This window comes from Piliocolobus tephrosceles, chromosome 6, assembly GCF_002776525.5.
Source record: "Piliocolobus tephrosceles isolate RC106 chromosome 6, ASM277652v3, whole genome shotgun sequence".
Classification (NCBI taxonomy): Eukaryota; Metazoa; Chordata; class Mammalia; order Primates; family Cercopithecidae; genus Piliocolobus; species Piliocolobus tephrosceles.
Window position 1 is genome coordinate 135,941,999 of NC_045439.1, and position 17,955 is coordinate 135,959,953.

At 45.2% G+C, this 17,955-nt stretch overlaps 1 protein-coding gene across 1 annotated transcript in view; it reads right to left on the reverse strand.

Moving 5' to 3' along the window:
• CHD2 (chromodomain helicase DNA binding protein 2) overlaps positions 1–4,720 on the reverse strand; it is a 178,359-nt gene extending 173,639 nt beyond the window's left edge. Inside the window, exon 1 of the mRNA XM_023220854.2 lies at positions 4,520–4,720. The gene's annotated coding sequence lies outside the window, so the exon portion shown is untranslated. The remainder of the gene's footprint in view (positions 1–4,519) is intronic.
• Between the last annotated feature and the right edge of the window lie 13,235 nt (positions 4,721–17,955).

Sequence of the window (17,955 nt, forward strand, 5' to 3'; positions counted from 1 at the left end):
ATTTTTACAAAAAATAAGAAAAGTAGCCAGGCGTGGTAGCATGTGTCTGTAGTACCAGCTACTCAGGAGGCTGAGGTGGGAAGATCTTGAGCCCAGGAGTTCGAGGCTGCAGTGAGCCATGATCATGCTACTGCACTTCGGCCTGGGCAACAGGGCTAGGCATGGAGGTAGATCTTTTAGGTTCTGGAAGGAGACCACACTTTCATGACTAGGAAGAACCTAGGGTCATTCCAAAGGCTTAAAATTTGGGGGAATTGGCCGGGCGCGGTGGCTCAAGCCTGTAATCCCAGCACTTTGGGAGGCCGAGACGGGCGGATCACGAGGTCAGGAGATCGAGACTATCCTGGCTAACACGGTGAAACCCCGTCTCTACTAAAAAAACACAAAAAACTAGCCGGGCGAGGTGGCAGGTGCCTGTAGTCCCAGCCACTCGGGAGGCTGAGGCAGGAGAATGGCGTAAACCCAGGAGGCGGAGCTTGCAATGAGCTGAGGTCCGGCCACTGCGCTCCAGCCTGGGTGACAGAGCAAGACTCCATCTCAAAAAAAAAAAAAAAAAAAAAAAAAAAAATTGGGGGAATTTAGCTCTCCTGTGTAAATGGACAATTGGAAATTTGCAGTGCTATTTTGTGAGCATGAGTGCTTTCTAGGAACCAGGCATATATAAATGGTGACTGACCTTCCTGATCATTCTTCAAGTGGCAACTGCACTCTCTAGGGAGATAATTTTCCCAGGATCAACATAGAAGGTCAAATCAAGCAAACCAAAGTAGAGCATTTCCCCCCAAGGTGACTTAGACATATGAGGAAGGTCCATCTGTGACACTATAAGACACATGTGCCACAACTGCTTTGTATGAAACCGTATCTGCTTTTTTCACTAATGGTGGTAAAACACACACAACATAAATTTACCATCTTCACCATTTTTAAGTGTACACTTCAGTGGCATGCAGTACATTCACATTGTTGTGCTACTGCGTATCTGCTTTTTTTTCTTTTTTTGAGACAGAGACTTGCTCTGCTGCCCAGGCTGGAGTGCAGTGGCATGATCTTTATGGGCAGGGGAGGGAAAGGGAGCAAAGAACAGAGGTGGATTGGTGGAACCCAGGTGATGTTTTTCTGCAGTTTAGCTTTGAGAGCGATGAAGCCGAGTTAAGACAAGAGGGTTGATTCAAAACAAAAACAGGGTAGAAGTGATTCCTCTCTGTGGAAGAGGGGCTTTTTATAAGGCAACTGGAAGGCAAGTTGTAGGTGTCCTGCTGGTACTGCTTCAATGGAGCACATGGAGATTGTTCCTGTGGAGCACACCGACCAGAGAGGAGGGCTGTGAGAGCTCCAGGGGAGGCAGGGGCTCTGTTGGCTGAGCTGCCTCAGGAGCTTGAAATGCAATTATTATACAAAGAAAATGTTTGTTGTAAATGGAAATTATTTTATAAAAAATTCACTAAAAGCAGTATGTAGTGTATCTAATTAGGTAATAAAAAAATTTTAAAGGTATGCATTCGCTTTGAAAAGCTCTACAAGTATTTTTCCTTGTCCCCTTTCTATAAGATTGTCAGTAATGTTATTCTATTTTAAGGTCATAAATATCCAAACTGAAGTGACTTCCTGTTTCTGGTATCAAACTAGCTTTCAAACTCGTCACCAAAATTCCTTCCTTGTATTTTAAAAGACAACAGAATAGGAAATTTCCAAAGTAGCTTTGAATGATTCAAATTACCTTTGGTGGCCAGGCTTGGTGGCTCAAGCTGGTAATCACAGTGCTTTGGGAGGCCAAGGCAGGCGGATCACTTGAGCCCAGGAATTTGAGACCAGCCTGGGCAACGTGGTGAAACCTCATCTCCATAAAAAAAAAAAAAAATAAAGATTTTTTGTTTTGTTGAGACGGAGTCTTGCTCTGTTGCCCAGGCTGGAGTGGAGTGGTGCGATCTCGGCTCACAGCAACCTCCGCCTCCCGGGTTCATGCCATTCTCCTGCCTCAGCCTCCCAAGTAGCTGGGACTACAGGCGCCCGCCACCACGCCTGGCTAATTTTTTGTATTTTTAGTAGGGGTTTTCACCATGTTAGCCAGGATGGTCTCCATCTCCTGACCTCGTGATCCGCCCGCCTCCACCTCCCAAAGTGCTGGGTATATAGGCATAAGCCACCATGCCCGGCCGTTTTTTGTTTTGTTTTGTTTTAAAGAAAAGAACAAATTACCTTTGGTTAAAGTATTTTTATACCTATGATTTACTATTTATGATTGACCATTGGTTGTTTCAAAAGCAAACAAAGTAAAGACAATATCTACACAACAGGACTTCACTTAAAAAAAAAAAAAAAGGTAGAGATAGGGTCTCACTATGTTGCCCATGCTGGATTCAAACTGCTAGGCTCAAATGATCCTCCTGCCTCAGCCTCTCAAGTAGCCCAGACTAAAGGTGTGCACCACCGCACCCAGCAGGGCTTCAATCCTTACTCTGATACTATAATCCTTCCATGATTAGATTTCACCATGAAACTCTTCTTTTGAGTTGGCTGTCTTTTGTATTCTGTGAAGTGGCACATTTTTAAAAATGTTCCTCTATCCAGAGAGCTAGGAGAAAGGGTCCTGGACAACTCCTGATGGTGGGGCTAAACATTTGGAAAGACAATTATTCTTCCAATCTGTTAAATTCCAGAATATTTGTTTAAAACTTTATTAAAACAAACCTCTCCAGCTCATTCAAATAAAATTATAACTTTTTAAAATAGCGTTTATGGAGAAAATGCTCATGAAAATAAAGACCAAACAGGTCGGGCGCGGTGGCTCACGCCTGTAATCCCAGCACTTTGGGAGGCCAAGGCGGGCAGATCACCTGAGGTCCGGAGTTCGAGACCAACCTGACCAAAATGGAGAAAACCCATCTCTACTAAAAATACAAAATTAGCTGGGCGTGGTGGCGCATGCCTGTAATCCCACCTACTCCAGAGGCTGAGGCAGGAGAATGACTTGAACACAGGAAGCGGAGGTTGCTGTGAGCCAAGATCGCACCATTGCACACCAGCCTGGGCAACAAGAGGGAAACTCCGTCTCAAATAAATAAATAAATAAATAAAATAAAGACCAAATAAACGTAGTTTAGTCTGGGGATGAGTTATGGGGAAATTTGAATGTTGGATTACTGCTTCTTTTACAGAGGCCTCTGAAACTTCTGAGTAGTCCTAGATTGTGATTCTAAATCAGCAATTCTCAAATTTTCTAAGGGTAATCTAGTTACCTTCACTTGGTATACAGACAAACGGAAGATAAAATACATCTTCATGGCCAGGCACGGTGGCTCACACCTGTCATCCGAGCACTTTGGGAGGCTGAGGCAAGTGGATCATGAGGTCAGGAGTTCAAGACCAGCCTGGCCAACATAGTGAAACCTCGTCTCTACTAAAAATACAAAAATTAGCCGGGCATGGTGGTGCACACCTGTAGTCCCAGGTACTCGGAAGGCTGAATCGCTTGAACCTGGGAGGCAGAAGTTGCAGTAAGCCGAGATCGCACCACTGCACTCCAGTCTGGGCAACAGAGTGAGACTCCATCTCAAAAAATCAAAAAATAAACTTCTGTTTATTCATTAGCAAAGCAAAAAAAAAAGTTATTACTTAAAAATCATAAGTTGAATCAATTTCCAAAACCTTTTCCTTAGTTTAAAAAAAAAGCCGGGCGCGGTGGCTCAAGCCTGTAATCCCAGCACTTTGGGAGGCCGAGACGGGCGGATCACAAGGTCAGGAGATCGAGACCATCCTGGCTAACACAGTGAAACCCCGTCTCTACTAAAAAAATACAAAAATCTAGCCGGGCGAGGTGGCGGGCGCCTGTAGTCCCAGCTACTCGGAGGCTGAGGCAGGAGAATGGCGGGAACCCGGGAGGCGGAGCTTGCAGTGAGCTGAGATCCGGCCACTGCACTCCAGCCTGGGTGATAGAGCGAGACTTCGTCTCAACAACAACAACAAAAAAAAACTAATATATGCTTTTGAGAGGCAAAGCCAGCTGCACTTCCTGGGTGGAGGGGGGACTTGGAGCTTTTCTCACTAGCTAAAGGTTTGTAAACACACCAATCAGCACTCTGTAAAATGGACCAACCAGCAGGACATGGGTGGGGCCAAATAAGGGAATAAAAGCTGGCCACCGGGTCTCAGGCTGTTGAAGCTTTGTTTTTTTGCTCTTTGCAGTAAATCTTAATGGTGCTCACTCTTTGGGTCCGCACTACCTTTATGAGCTGTAACACTTACGATGAAGGTCTGCAGCTTCCCTCCTGAAGTCAGCCAGACCACCAACCCTGCAGCTTCACTCCTGAAGTCAGTCAGACCAGGAACCCACCAGGAGGAACAAACAACTCTGGACTTGCCACCTCTAAGAGCTGTAACACGCACTGTGAAGGTCTGCAGTTTCACTCCTTAAGTCAGCCAGACCTCAAACCCACCAGAAAGAAGAAATTCCGAACACATCTGAGCATCTAAAGGAACAAGTTCTGAACACACCATCTTTAAGTAGTGTAACACTCACCACAAGGGTCCGCGGCTTCATTCTTGAAGTCAGCGAGACCAAGAACCCACGGGAAGGAACCAATTCCGGACACACTTTCAAGTCTTATTAGTTTCCTAGGATGACTGTAACAATGTACCACAGGCAGTGGTTTAACAAGGGAAATGTATTGTCTTGCAGTTCTGAAGATCAGAAGTCTGTGACTAAGGTGTGGGCAGGGTTGGTTCCTTCTGAAGCTGTGAGGAAGAGTCGTTTGCATGCCTCTGCCCCTAGCTTCTGGTGGTTTTTTTTTTTTTGGAGACAGTCTCGCTCTGCCACCCAGGCTGGAGTGCAGTGGCACGATCTCGACTCACTGCCACCTCCACCTCCTCGGTTCAAGCGAGTCTCCTGCCTCAGCCTCCAAAGTAGCTGGGATTACAGGCTTCTGCCACCACCCCTGGCTAATGTTTGTATTTTTAGTAGAGACGGGTTTTCATCACGTTGGCCAAGCTGGTCTCGAACTCCTGACCTCAGGTGATCTGCCTGCCTTGGCCTCCCAAAGTGCTGGGATTATAGGCGTGAACCACTGCGCCCAGCCACTTCTGGTGGTTTGCTGTCTTTGGTGTTCCTTGATTTGTAGAAGCATCACTCCTATCTCTGCCTTCCTCTTTACAAAGCATTATCTCTGTGAGCAGTGTTTATGTCCGAATTTCCCCTTTTGATAAGGACCCCAGTTATATCAGAGTAGGTGTCCACCCAACTCCAGTATGACCTCATCTTAACTAACTACATTTGCAATTTCCAAATATTTTCAAAGAAGGTCACATTCTGAGGACACTGGGAGTTAGGATTTCTACATATAAATATCAGGGGGAGGGTGGCAGTGATACGGTTTAACCCAAGACATCTGTGAATACATTTTTCTTACCAGATAATTGTAATGCATTGTCCAAATGAAAGACCTACACTCTCTGGACCTCAGATGACTCATTACTTAGGAAAGATGATTCTGACTACTCTCATTCCCACAACAATGGGTCTCTAGGAGCCCAAGAACTGACCTGTCTTATTGAATAGGCTGAGAGGAAAGCACGTCCAACTTTACATCTGCCCAGAAAAGTACCTGGAAGCAGGACTGTCCCCTCCCCTTACCACCAATGCCAGTGGAGTAGAGTGCTTTGTTTCACTCAACTGTCACACTTGTGTATAAGCTGCACTTCATTACCAACACGGCAGTAGTTACCCAAATGGTTCCATCCCCATTGCTCTGATCACATGACTCCCACCACCCACCCTCCCAGTACCTGTGCAGTTGTCATTCCAGGTTCTCATATCTAGCTTAATGATATTCTTCCTCTGATTTAGTGGCATCCTGGCCAATGAATGCCTCCAGCCCTCCTTTTCCAAGGTCCTGCCTTGTTCTCCGAAGATTAAAAAGGCGCAAACATGATGTTTTAGCTCAGGCCTCCATAACACCGCCAGATGATGGGTGCTTTTAAATACACATTCAGTAGTCCCAGCTACTCCGGAGGCTGAGGCAGGAGAATGGCGTGAACCCGGGAGGCGGAGCTTGCAGTGAGCTGAGATCTGGCCACTGCACTCCAGCCCAGGAGACACAGCAAGACTCCGTCTCAAAAAATAAATAAATAAATAAAAAAATAAATAAATACACATTCAGCAGTTCCTCCTATCTTAGATCCTATTAGATCTAAAACACTCCCATAAACATAATGTCAAAGCTCTACAAAATGTATTTCTAATTCTTAGAATGAAATTAACTGAAATCCAACTTTTGGAGCAGTGCATTCACGTAGCCAGTGAACTAGCCACAGAAACGTTCCAGCAGTGACTGCGCTCACAAATGAATGCTGTCAACATCTTACAATATATTTAACAAAACCCAGTAGACTACGTACTCAGAGACAAACTTTCAGGGCCATGGGAACGTGGGCTGAGAGGGGCCTTTAAAAGAAAAGAAGACCAGGTGCCTTCTTGGATGTGTGATATGGGAAAGAAAATCCAGTGGGATGATTAGGTGAAGGTTAGTTTCATGTCTCAGCTTGGCTAGGCTATGGTGACCAGTAGTTTTTCAAACACTAGGCTAGATGTTACTGTGAAGGTTTTGTAGAGGTAATTAACATTCACAGTCAGTTCACTTTAAGTAAAGTCAGTAGTAACTCATCAAATCAGTTCAAGGTCTTAAGAGCAAAAACTGAGGCTTCCTGGAAGAGGAAGAATTCTGCTTCAGGACTAACACAGAAATTGTACCTCAGTTTGTAACCTGCAGGCCCACCCTATGCATTTTGAACTTGCCAGCCCCCACAATCATATGAATCAATTTTTTAAGCTAACCCCCCTTCTTTAAGTAGATTGATTAACATAAGTAATGCTTTAAATATATATGAAACATATATGTGTGTTGGTGGGGGGTGTATTTTATTGGTTCTGTTTCTCTAAAGAACCCTGACTAACAGTCAGATTCGCTCTTTTTTTCTTTTCTTTTCTTTTTTTTTTTTTTTTTTTTGAGACGGAGTCTCGCTCTGTCCCCCGGGCTGGAGTGCAGTGGCCGGATCTCAGCTCACTGCAAGCTCCGCCTCCCGGGTTTACGCCATTCTCCTGCCTCAGCCTCCCGAGTAGCTGGGACTACAGGCGCCCGCCACCTCGCCCGGCTAGTTTTTTTTATTTTTTAGTAGAGACGGGGTTTCACTGTGTTAGCCAGGATGGTCTCGCTCTCCTGACCTCGTGATCCGCCCATCTCGGCCTCCCAAAGTGCTGGGATTACAGGCTTGAGCCACCGCGCCCGGCCTGCTCTTTTTTTCCGTAGAGAGAGGGTCTGGATTTCCTGGGCTCAAACCGTCCTCCTAGCTGGGCCTCCCGAACTGCTAGGATTACAGGCATGAGCCACCTGACCCAACCAGATTCATTCTTAATGGTGGTCAAAAGAACAGGATGAGTTGTTTCAATAAGGGATTAGCAATGAACTAATTAAGGGGCTAGAAAAACAGAATCTTTAGCAATTTTTTACTCTGAGTAGTAGAGAAAGAAAGAGAAAGATAATGGCACTTGATAACTCCAAATGATATGCATCCACTTGGAAGTTGTATCAATAAGGCAAAATCCTAAGAAGGATGTCCAAGATGCTTCTTAAGTCGACATAGCTCAGATCCAAGGCTAGAATAAATTCTCAACCTACTTCTACAAATAAATGCTTAGAAAATTCCCTTGTTGACAGGCTATAAACATAAGGTGGCCTTTCCTTCCATCTCTACACAGTTCTTGAAAAGATGTGATAAGTAGGTTATTCTAGCCTCAAAGGCAATGAAATGAATTATGGATGACTCAGTGGATAGAACTGAACAGATAAAAATGTAAATCTTTCAATGGCCGTTTGGAGCTATGTTTTAGAAGAAAAAGAAAATAAATCTTCTGGGCCAAAAATAAGCTAATTAAATCGAAACTCAAAAGACAAACAATAGACCAGGGGAACTATTTATTGCTAATGTGAAACAGAATTAATAGTTTTTACATCTAAAGAGATCATAATGTTCAGTAAGAAAAACCTCAGTAGATAACTACAAAGATTTCTACCAGACAATTCTCAAAAACAAGTTATATAAATGGATGGCATACATTTGAAAAACAGTTCAGAGAAATGCAAAGTGCCCTTTTAATGCATATATATCCACCCATAACCTTAATAGTTAAATTGATTTAAGATACCTCAGACTGTGCGCTATGGCTCATGCCTGTAATCCCAGCATTTTGGGAGGCCGAAGTGGGTGGATCACTTGAGGTCAGGAGTTCGAGACCAGCCTGGCCAATATGGTGAAACCCCATCTCTACTAAAAATACAAAAATTAGCTGGACGTGATGACAGGCGCCTGTAATCTCAGGTACTCAAGAGGTGAGGCAGGAGAATGGCTTGAACCCAGGAGACGGAGGTTGCAGTGAGCCAAGCTCGCACCACTACACTCCAGCCTGAATGACAGAGCAAGACTCCAACTCAAACAACAGCAACAACAACAACAACAACAAAAACCTGATTTAAAGACCACTTAATAGCCACATGCAGTGGTACATGCCTGTAGTCCCAGCTACTCTGGAGGCTGAGGCAGGAGGATCTCTTGAGGTCAGGAGTTATTGGCAGAAATGAGCTATGATCCCACCTGTGAATAGCCACCGCACTCCAGCCTGGGCAACACAGGGAGTACATTAAAAGAAAAAAAATTACCGGTCACGATGGCTCACATCTGTAATCCCAGCACTTTGGGAGGCCAAGGCGGGCCGATCACAAGGTCAAGAGATGGAGACCATCCTGGCCAACATGGTGAAACCCACCTCTACTAAAAATACAAAAATTAGCTGGGTGTGGTGATGCACCCCTATAGTCCCAGCTACTCGGGAGGCTAAGGCAGGAGAATCGCTTGAAACCAGGTGGTGGAGGTTGCAGTGAGCTGAGATCACGCCACTGCACTCCAGCCTGGCTACAGAGCGAGACTCTGTTATACAAAAAAAAAAAAAAAAATAGATCCCTTAATATAAAGTAAGGAAACATACAGATAACCTCAATGTTTTAATTCTTACACAAAACAAAAGTTTTAATTGTGATTTATTTTGTGGACTTGTAAATGATTAGATTTGTTTTAATGTACTTTATGTGGCTTTGTAATCTACAGTAATTCGTTTATCATCAAGCAGTTTTTTAAAATTCTCCTCTATATGAAAAACAGGCAACAAAGTTGTAATAATAATAAGTTGCATTTACCAGTGAATGTATCTCTTTTCTATGGTTTAATAATGAATGACAACATCAGTTGAAACACGCATCTGGTTTAGTATACTGATTCCCTCTACCAACCCCTCCTGTCTGACTGGTAGTCATTTACTTTCAAAATATCATTTCCCACTAAAGAAACTAGCTGGCAAACTACCAAGAGGAAGTGTATTTCACTAAATGAAGTTCCTGAAATGCAGCTTTTGTTTCTCGTTTCTTTTTGCTCTGCCAACAACTTCAGACTATAAGAAAGTGCATTCTCTGCACTGCATAGCATACAACAGTTCAGAACTGTTCCAGAAGGTACAGCCACTATTAGATACAAAGTACAAAGCAGGCGTGAGGGAGGAGGTTGAGGAAAGAATGAAGGGGATTTAAAGAAAGATTCTGTTTTTGTTTTTGAAATTCACAGGAATTAGTTTGATGTTCAGTGAAGTACCAGGTACTACTGGAGAAAGTCTGGTGCATTATGAAAACAAATAATTGGAGACAGAAGTATAAATAAGGTCTATGAATGAAGGAATGAGAAGGACCAGGTTCTGTGAAAACATAGTGAGCAATCAAAGATGTCCCAATCAGGTGAAGGGGACTTTGCTGTGAAATTCCTCAATGAAAGGAATCCCACAGACTTGCAGGAAAGAAGTGAGGCTAGGCTGGGCGCAGTAGTTCACTCCTGTAATACCAGCACTTTGGGAGGCCGAGGCAGGTAGATCACTTTCTTTCAGGAGTTTAACACCAGCCTGGCCAACATGGTGAAACCCTATCTCTATTAAAAGTACAAAAATTAGTCTGGCGTGGTGGTGCATGCATGTAATTCCAGCTACTTGGGAGGCTGAGGCAGGAAAATCACTTGAACCCGGGAGGTGGAGTTTGCAGTGAGCCAAGATTGCACCACTGCACTCCAGCCTGGGCAACAGCCCAAGATTCCATTCCAAAAAAAAAAAGGTCGGGTGGAGTGGCTTACGCCTGTGATCCCAGCACTTGGGAGGCCAAGGCAGGCGGATCACGAGGTCAGGAGATCGAGACCATTCTGGCTAACACAGTGAAACCCCGTCTATACTAAAAAAAAAATACAAAAATATTAGACAGGCATGGTGGCGGGCGCCTGTAGTCCCAGCTACTCGGGAGGCTGAGTCAGGAGAATGGTGTGAACCCAGGAGGCAGAGCTTGCAGTGAGCCAAGATCGTGCCATTGCACTCCAGCCTGGGCAACAGAGTGAGACTCTGTCTCAAAAAAAAAAAAAAAAAAAAGGAGGCTAGCTGATGAGAAATTGAAAATATTATTAAACTAGAGAATCAAAGTTGAGTGCCGGTAACAGGAGCATATGTATGGATATAGATCCCAGTATACCAGCTGACAAGCTCACACCCATTGCCAATTGCGCGCCTAAGACAGGAGATTGGGAAAGACAGCTGATGAGACGGGGACAGGGGCAGGATATGGCTCATCATTGAGGGAAAGCATAGAGTGTGCTGTGTTCCTGTGGCCTCAAAGGGCCTTGGTAAGAAGGACAAAGAGGAGAAAGGGGAGGAAGAAAAAGGTAGGAAGGGAAAGGATAAAAGAAGAAAGATAAAATTCTCATTTCGGTCCCCAATCTTTTTGGCACCAGGGACCAATTTTATGGAAGACAATTTTTCCATGGGACAAGAGATTCATTTGCTTTGAAATATCACTTGATTAAAAATATCAGCAACTCCCTATAGTGTAAATTTTTTTCTTTCTTTTTTTTTTTGAGTTGGGGTCTCACTCTATTGCCCAGGTAAGAGGCAATATCATCAGGATGAAATTGTTCCACTTCAGATCAGATCGTCAGGCATTAGATTCTTCTTAAAAGAAGCAGGCATCCTAGACCCAGCTCACATGTAGTTCACGACAGCGTTCATGCTCCTATGAAAATTTAATGCTCTGCTAATCTGACAGGAGGCAGAGCTTAGGTGGTAACGCTCGCTCACTGCTGCTCGCCTCCTGCTGTGCAGCCTGGTTCCTAACAGGCCACAGACCAGCACCCGCACATGGCCTGGGAGTTGGGGACCCTATCATAGAGTTTACAAAAAAGAAAAAGAAAGGAAAATGTACAGGCAGAAGGTAATATCTATAGATATCATCTCATTTCCTCCACTCTAAAACCCCAAAGTAGGCCAGGTGCACTGGCTCACACCTGTAATCTCAGTACTTTGGGAGGCCAAGGCAGATGGATCACCTGAGGTCAGGAGTTCGAGACCAGCCTGACCAATATGGTAAAATCCCATCTCTACTAAAAATACAAAAATTAGCTGGGTGTGGTTGCACACGCCTGTAATCGCAACTACCTGGGAGGCTGAGGCAGAGAATCACTTGAACCCAGGAGGCGGAGGTAGCAGTGAGCCGAGATCGCCCTACTGCACTACAGCCTGGGTGACAGAGCGAGACTTCATCTCAAATCAATCAATCAATCAATAAAACCCCAAAGGGGCTTTTTTTTTTTTCAGACAGAGTCTCACTGTGTTGCCAGACTGGAGTGCGGTGGTGCAATCTCAGCTCACTGCAACCTCCGACTCCCGGGTCCATGTGATTCTCCTGCCTCAGCCTCCTGAGTAGCTAGAACTACAGGCGCCCACCACCACGCCCGGCTAATTTTTTGTAATTTTAGTAGAGAGGGGGTTTCACCACGTTGGCCAGGATGGTCTCAATTTCTTGACCTCGTGATCTACATGCCTCAGCCTCCCAAAGTGTTGGGATTACAGGTTTGAGCCACTGCGCCCAGCAATGAAATGGCATTTTTATCCCCACTTTCCAGGCAAAAGAGGCACAACACCACACATGTATGACAGAAAGAGCCAGACTAGAGCTCCTGTCTACCTGAGCACAGTAATTCCCCCTCCTTTCCATGCAGCCTATGAAAAAGGTCAACAGTCACAAAGAGAACAATGGCTTACTATGGTCCCATAAATTGGCATCAGCGTGTGAAGGGAAATCAGCATGTGGACATTACTGGCAGAATTGTTGCTGTAACATTAAGTTAAAAGTTACCTCTGGGAAAGAGATAATGAGGAGTAGGAAAAAAAGCTTTTTTTTTTTTTTTTTTTTTGAGATTGAGTCTCACTCTGTTGCCCCAGGCTGGAGTGCAGTGGCGCAATCCTGGCTCACTGCAAGTGCCGCCTCCCAGGTTCACGCCATTCGCCTGCCTCAGCCTCCCGAGTAGCTGGGACAACAGGCGCCCGCCACCACACACAGCTAATTTTTTCTATTTTTAGTATAGACAGGGTTTCACCGTGTTAGTCAGGATGGTCTTGATCTCCTGACCTTGTGATCCGCCAGCCTCGGCCTCCCAAAGTGCTAGGATTAGAGGCATGAGCCACTGCGTCCAGCCAGGAAAAAGTTTTTAACTTCTTTACATCAATCCTGAACACATAGGAATGGAAATTACAACTGGTCATAACAACACACTGAAAGACTTGGCCTTTAAAAAAAAACAGAAACGGGGGGATTAGTTTATCCTGGAAATGAAAAGCTGACAGGAGATGTAGTACTCCGTGATACAAAAATTAGACTATAGGGAGGCTGGGCGCAGTGGCTCATACCTGTAATCCCAACACTTTGGGAAGTCGAGACAGGCAGATCACTTGAGCCCAGGAGTTTTGAGACCAGCCTGGGCAACATGGGGAGACCCCATCTCTAATAATATACAAAATTTGGCCGGTCGCAGGGGCTCATGACTGTAATCCCAGCACTTTGGGAGGACGAGGAGGGTGGATCACCTGAGGTCAGGAGTTCGAGACCACCCTGACCAACATGGAAAAACTCCTGTGTCTACTGAAAATACAAAATTAGCCGGGAGTGGTGACACATGCCTGTAATCCCAGCTACTCAGGAGGGTGAGGCAGGAGAATCACTTGAACCTGGGAGGCAGAAGTTGCAGTGAGCCAAGATGACACCACTGCACTCCAGCCTGGGCGACAAGAGCGAAACTCCGTCTCCAGAAAAAAAAAAAAAGTTTCAAAGTGCTTGTAGATATATGATCTTACTTTATTCCATGTGTCTTCTTCATTGCAATGAAGAATAAAAACAAAGGGTTATTATTTTATAAATTTTTAAAGGGAAATCAATCACAAAAGGAAGAAAACAACTGCGAAAAGCATGCCATGACAACCAGTCCTCCAAGAGGTTTTATCAAAGGCAAGAAGGGTGAAGAGGCTCCCAGCTCTGTTTTTTAGGGCAGTCTTTGGCTCCTGTGTTGTCCTTGCCAGGCTGGAGAAGTTCAATGCCAGACAGGAGGAAGCAGGAGCAGGGAGTGCTTGTCGTAGACGGTGGCATTAATAATCTGCATCCCCATTGTTTGATCACAAAAAATACAGTAAGTTCAATGTTGCTATAATATAAACAAAGTCAGAACACAAAGACCAACTTACTTGTAATTTGTTTGTTGAACCTGACGTTCGCATAGCGCTGGATTAAGAAGGTTTTTTTCACTGTAATTATCCCATCACAGGAAAGCCTCTACCGAACTAATGATTAGAGAAAAGAGGCTGAAGAACATGACAAGTAGTTGATGAGTTCTTCAACATTCGTTCATGCATCAACAACTATTTTTCAGCGACTGGTGGATAACTGCATTTTTTTTTTTTTTTTTTGAAACGGAGTCTCACTCTGTTGCCCAAGCTGGAGTGCAGTGGCACAGTCTCAGCTCACTGCAACCTCTGCCTCTTGGGTTCAAGCAATTCTCCTGCCTCAGCCTCCCAAGTAGCTGGGACTACAGACATGTGCCACCACGCCCAGCTAATTTTTGTATTTTTAGTAGAGACAGGATTTCACCATGTTGGCCAGGCTGATCTCGAGCTCTGAGCTCAGATAATCCACCTGCCATGGCCTCCCAAATTGCTGGGATTACAGGCGTGAGCCACCGTGCCCAGTCATTTTTTGTTTGTTTGTTTCTTGTTTTTTTTTTTTTTTTTTTTTTTTGAGACAGAGTCTCACTCTATCACCAAGACTGAAGTGCAGTGGAGTGATCTCGGCTCACTGCAACCTCCGCCTCCTGGGTTTAAGTGATCCTCCTGCCTCAGCCTCCCGAGTAGCTGGGATTACAGGCATGTACCACCACACCTGGCTAATTTTTGTATTTTTAGTAGAGACAGGGTTTCACCATGTTGACCAAGCTGGTCTTGAACTCCTGACCTCAGGTCATCTGCCCACTTCAGTCTCCAAAAGTGCTGGGATTACATGCGTGAGCCACTGTACCCAGTATAAGTGCACTTTCACATGAATTGTCTTACTTCATTCTTGCAAGAACCCTCTGAGGCAAGCTTGATTAGCCACATTTTGTAGGATTAGTATCAGGCATGATGCTGAGGGTGGCACAGCATGTGGGCTCTGCAACCAGAGGGGCGTGGCCTGACTCCACCATTATCAGCTGGGCCACCTGCACAAGGGACTGCGCCATCTTGAAGTTCACTTTTAAAATGAGGCCAATAGTAATGTCCACCTCCTAGGGCTGTTGTAAGGATGGAATGTGGTAAAACATGTTAGCCAGTTAGTCCAAGGCTTGGCAGGCAGCTTGCATTGAATACACGTCACCCATTATGACTCAGATGCATTTGCCTCAGTTTACCTGTCCACCTCCGCATGAAGTATATATTCTTACTATGCCCATGTTACAGGTGAGAATACAGAAGCTTAGAGAAGTTAAATAACAGAGATGGAGATCAAGGCTGGCATCCAGTTTCAATTCCAGATCTCCTCAATTTTAGAGCTGGAACCCCTGCCTAGGAACCCTTCAAGTGACAACACCTCCACAAGGAGACCAGGTGCAGCTGCCTGGGGCTCTCCTGACTGCAGCTGGGGAGCTCAGCAGGAGCTGTAATCAGTGCTGGGAGCTGGCTGGGGCCACAGCAGCGTCCATAACCTTATGACAGCTGCTGCCTGGGTACAAAACCGACACCCCAGATCTTGATGAGCAGCTGTGCTAGTGGCTTCACCCACACTCATTTGCAAACTCCTTTCCTGTGTCTTCATATCCTTCCTTCCTTTCTTGGGCCCTCTCTACCTCTTCTCACCTCTCTTACCCGCTCTTTTCCTTCTGACAGCCACATTTTCCCTTTCTGTTTACCTCTAACATCTCTCTAGCCTAATTTGGAATACAACAAAATTATTCATTCTATGTTTATTTATTTATTTTATTATTTTTTTGAGACAGATCTCGCTCTGTTGGCCAGGCTGGAGAGCAGTGGCATGATCTCAGCTCACTGCAGTGTCTGCTTCCCAGGTTCAAATGATTCTCCTGCCTCAGCTTCCCTAGTAACTGGGATTACAGGCACGCACCACCATGCCCGGCTAATTTTTGTATTTTTAGTAGAGACAGGGTTTCACCATGTTAGCCAGGCTGGTCTCGAACTCTTGACCTCAGGTAATCCACCTGCCACGGCCTCCCAAATTGCTGGGATTACAGGCATGAACCATCATACTCGGCCGTTCTGTGTTTATTAAACAAGATGTTAAGTTTCCTTTTCTGAAGGTTTAAAAGCAAAGGAATATCCAAGGCAAACTTTCAAAAAGCCTCAAAAATTAGTGGCTCAGCAAGATCCTGCCACTGCACTGGTCCAACCTGGGTGACAGAGTGAGACCCTGTCCCCCCAACAAAAAAAGAAAAGAAAAAGCCAGGCACCGCGGTGGCTCACACCTGTAATTCCAGCACTTTGGGAGGCCGAGACGGGTGGATCACGAGGTCAGGAATTTGAGACACGGTGAAACCCCGTCTCTACTAAAAATACAAAAATTAGCCATGTGTGCTAGTGTGCGCCTGTAATCCCAGCTACTTAGGAGACTGAGACAGGAGAACTGCTTGAACCCAGGAGGCAGAGGTTGCAGTGAGCTGAGATTGCCCCACTGCACTTCAGCCTGGGCAACAGAGTGAGAATCCATCTCAAAAAAAAAATCAGTGGCTTAGGTAGATGGAAGGTAATGTTATAAAGAAAGCAAGTCCAGCAAAATGTTAATTGTAGAATTGAAGTGGTGGATGGATGGGTATTCACTGCATAATTTTTTCAACTTTTCTGTATGTTGGGACATTTTCACAATTAAATGTGTGCCAGTGGGAATCACTGGTTCTGTATCTGTCACTTTCAGTTTTGTTGTTGGAAGGCTGGGACAGTGACCTCAAAGTAAGAAATGTTTCTCCTCCATCCTATCAGAGGATTTGGGGCCAGGGGCTTCTCAGTGTTCACTTTTGGCAGGAAAACACTGAGGGGTTTACCCAGGGCTGGCACTCAAGCAAGGCATCTTTAGACAAAGCCAGTCAGAAGCAGGCACTCAGCTGGCTTTTCTGGGAGGAGCCCTGAGCCTCATCAGAAACTTTGATCTCAGTGAAGAGAACATGAGAATCAAGATGAATTAAGTTGCCCAGGTTGTTTCACAAGAGAAACAGCCATAGGTGGGTAACATTCAGGCAGCTCCATCCCGGTCATTCTCCATCTGTTGGTCTACGTTGCTCTAGACCGTAAAGCAGTGCCTCCAGCTGCGTGAGTAACAGAACTGGCCTGGTACCTGAGACTGAAGGTCCCTCTGAAAAAGATGATTGTGGCATATTTGGCCAGGGATGGTGGAAAAGCTTGTGGTGTTTTCTTTTTTTATTATTTTATTTTTTGAGACGGAGTCTCGCTCTGTCACCCAGGCTTGAGTGCAGTAGTGTGATCCCCGCTCACTGCAAGCTCTGCCTCCTGGGTTCACGCCATTCTCCTGCCTCAGCCTCCCCAGCAGCTGGGACTACAGGCGCTTGCCACCACGCCCGGGTAATTTTTTTGTATTTTTAGTAGAAATGGGGTTTCACCATGTTAGCCAGGATGGTCTCGATCTCCTGACGTTATGATCCACCCGCCTCAGCCTCCCAAAGTGCTGGGATTACAGGCGTGAGCCACTCCGCCCGGCCAAGCTTGTGGTGTTTTCATTGCTCTTGTCACGGATGTTTATCGGTTGAGCTGCCTTCTGAATGCTTTTTCTGAGCTATACCTCTTCTTAGCTGTATGAATTTTCTGACTCCAGTCCTATAGAGGAAACTCTACGGTAATATATGCCTTGCTGGCTGGGGAAGGACGTGCCATAAACTCCCCTCTCTGCTCCCACATACATGACATGAGAGATCTCAGAGGGGCCTACAGGGTGCTGCAGCAAAGACACAAGCAGATTCACTATGCATGGCCTGTCAAGAGCTTCAGATCAGAAACAACCTCAGGGATCCTAGGGGATGGTTAGATAAGTGATGGTGCATCTCTAAAATAGAAAAATGTGCCACCCCTTTAAAAAGTGCTTCTGGTATTATGAGCGATAATTTCCAAGCCATATTGTTAATTAGAAATAAAAAGGAAGATCAGAACAGTGTGTGTAGTATGTGCCTACTTCTGTGATTAAAAAATATTTTCCTTGGCCAGAAGCGGCGGCTCATGCCTGTAATCCCAGCACTTTGGGAGGCCAAGACAGAGAGATCACTTGAGGTCAGGAGTTCGAGACCAGCCTGGCCAACATGGTGAAACCCCATCTCTACTAAAAAATATAAAAATTAGCCATGCAAGGTGTGGTGGTGCCAGCTACTTGGGAGGCTGAGGCAGGAGAATTGCATGAACCCAGGAGGTGGAGGCTACAGTGAGTTGAGAATGCACCACTGCACTCCAGCCTGGACAACAAGAGCGAAACTCCGTTTCAAAAAGAAAAAAAAAAGGTGGAGGCATAAAAAGCTGAA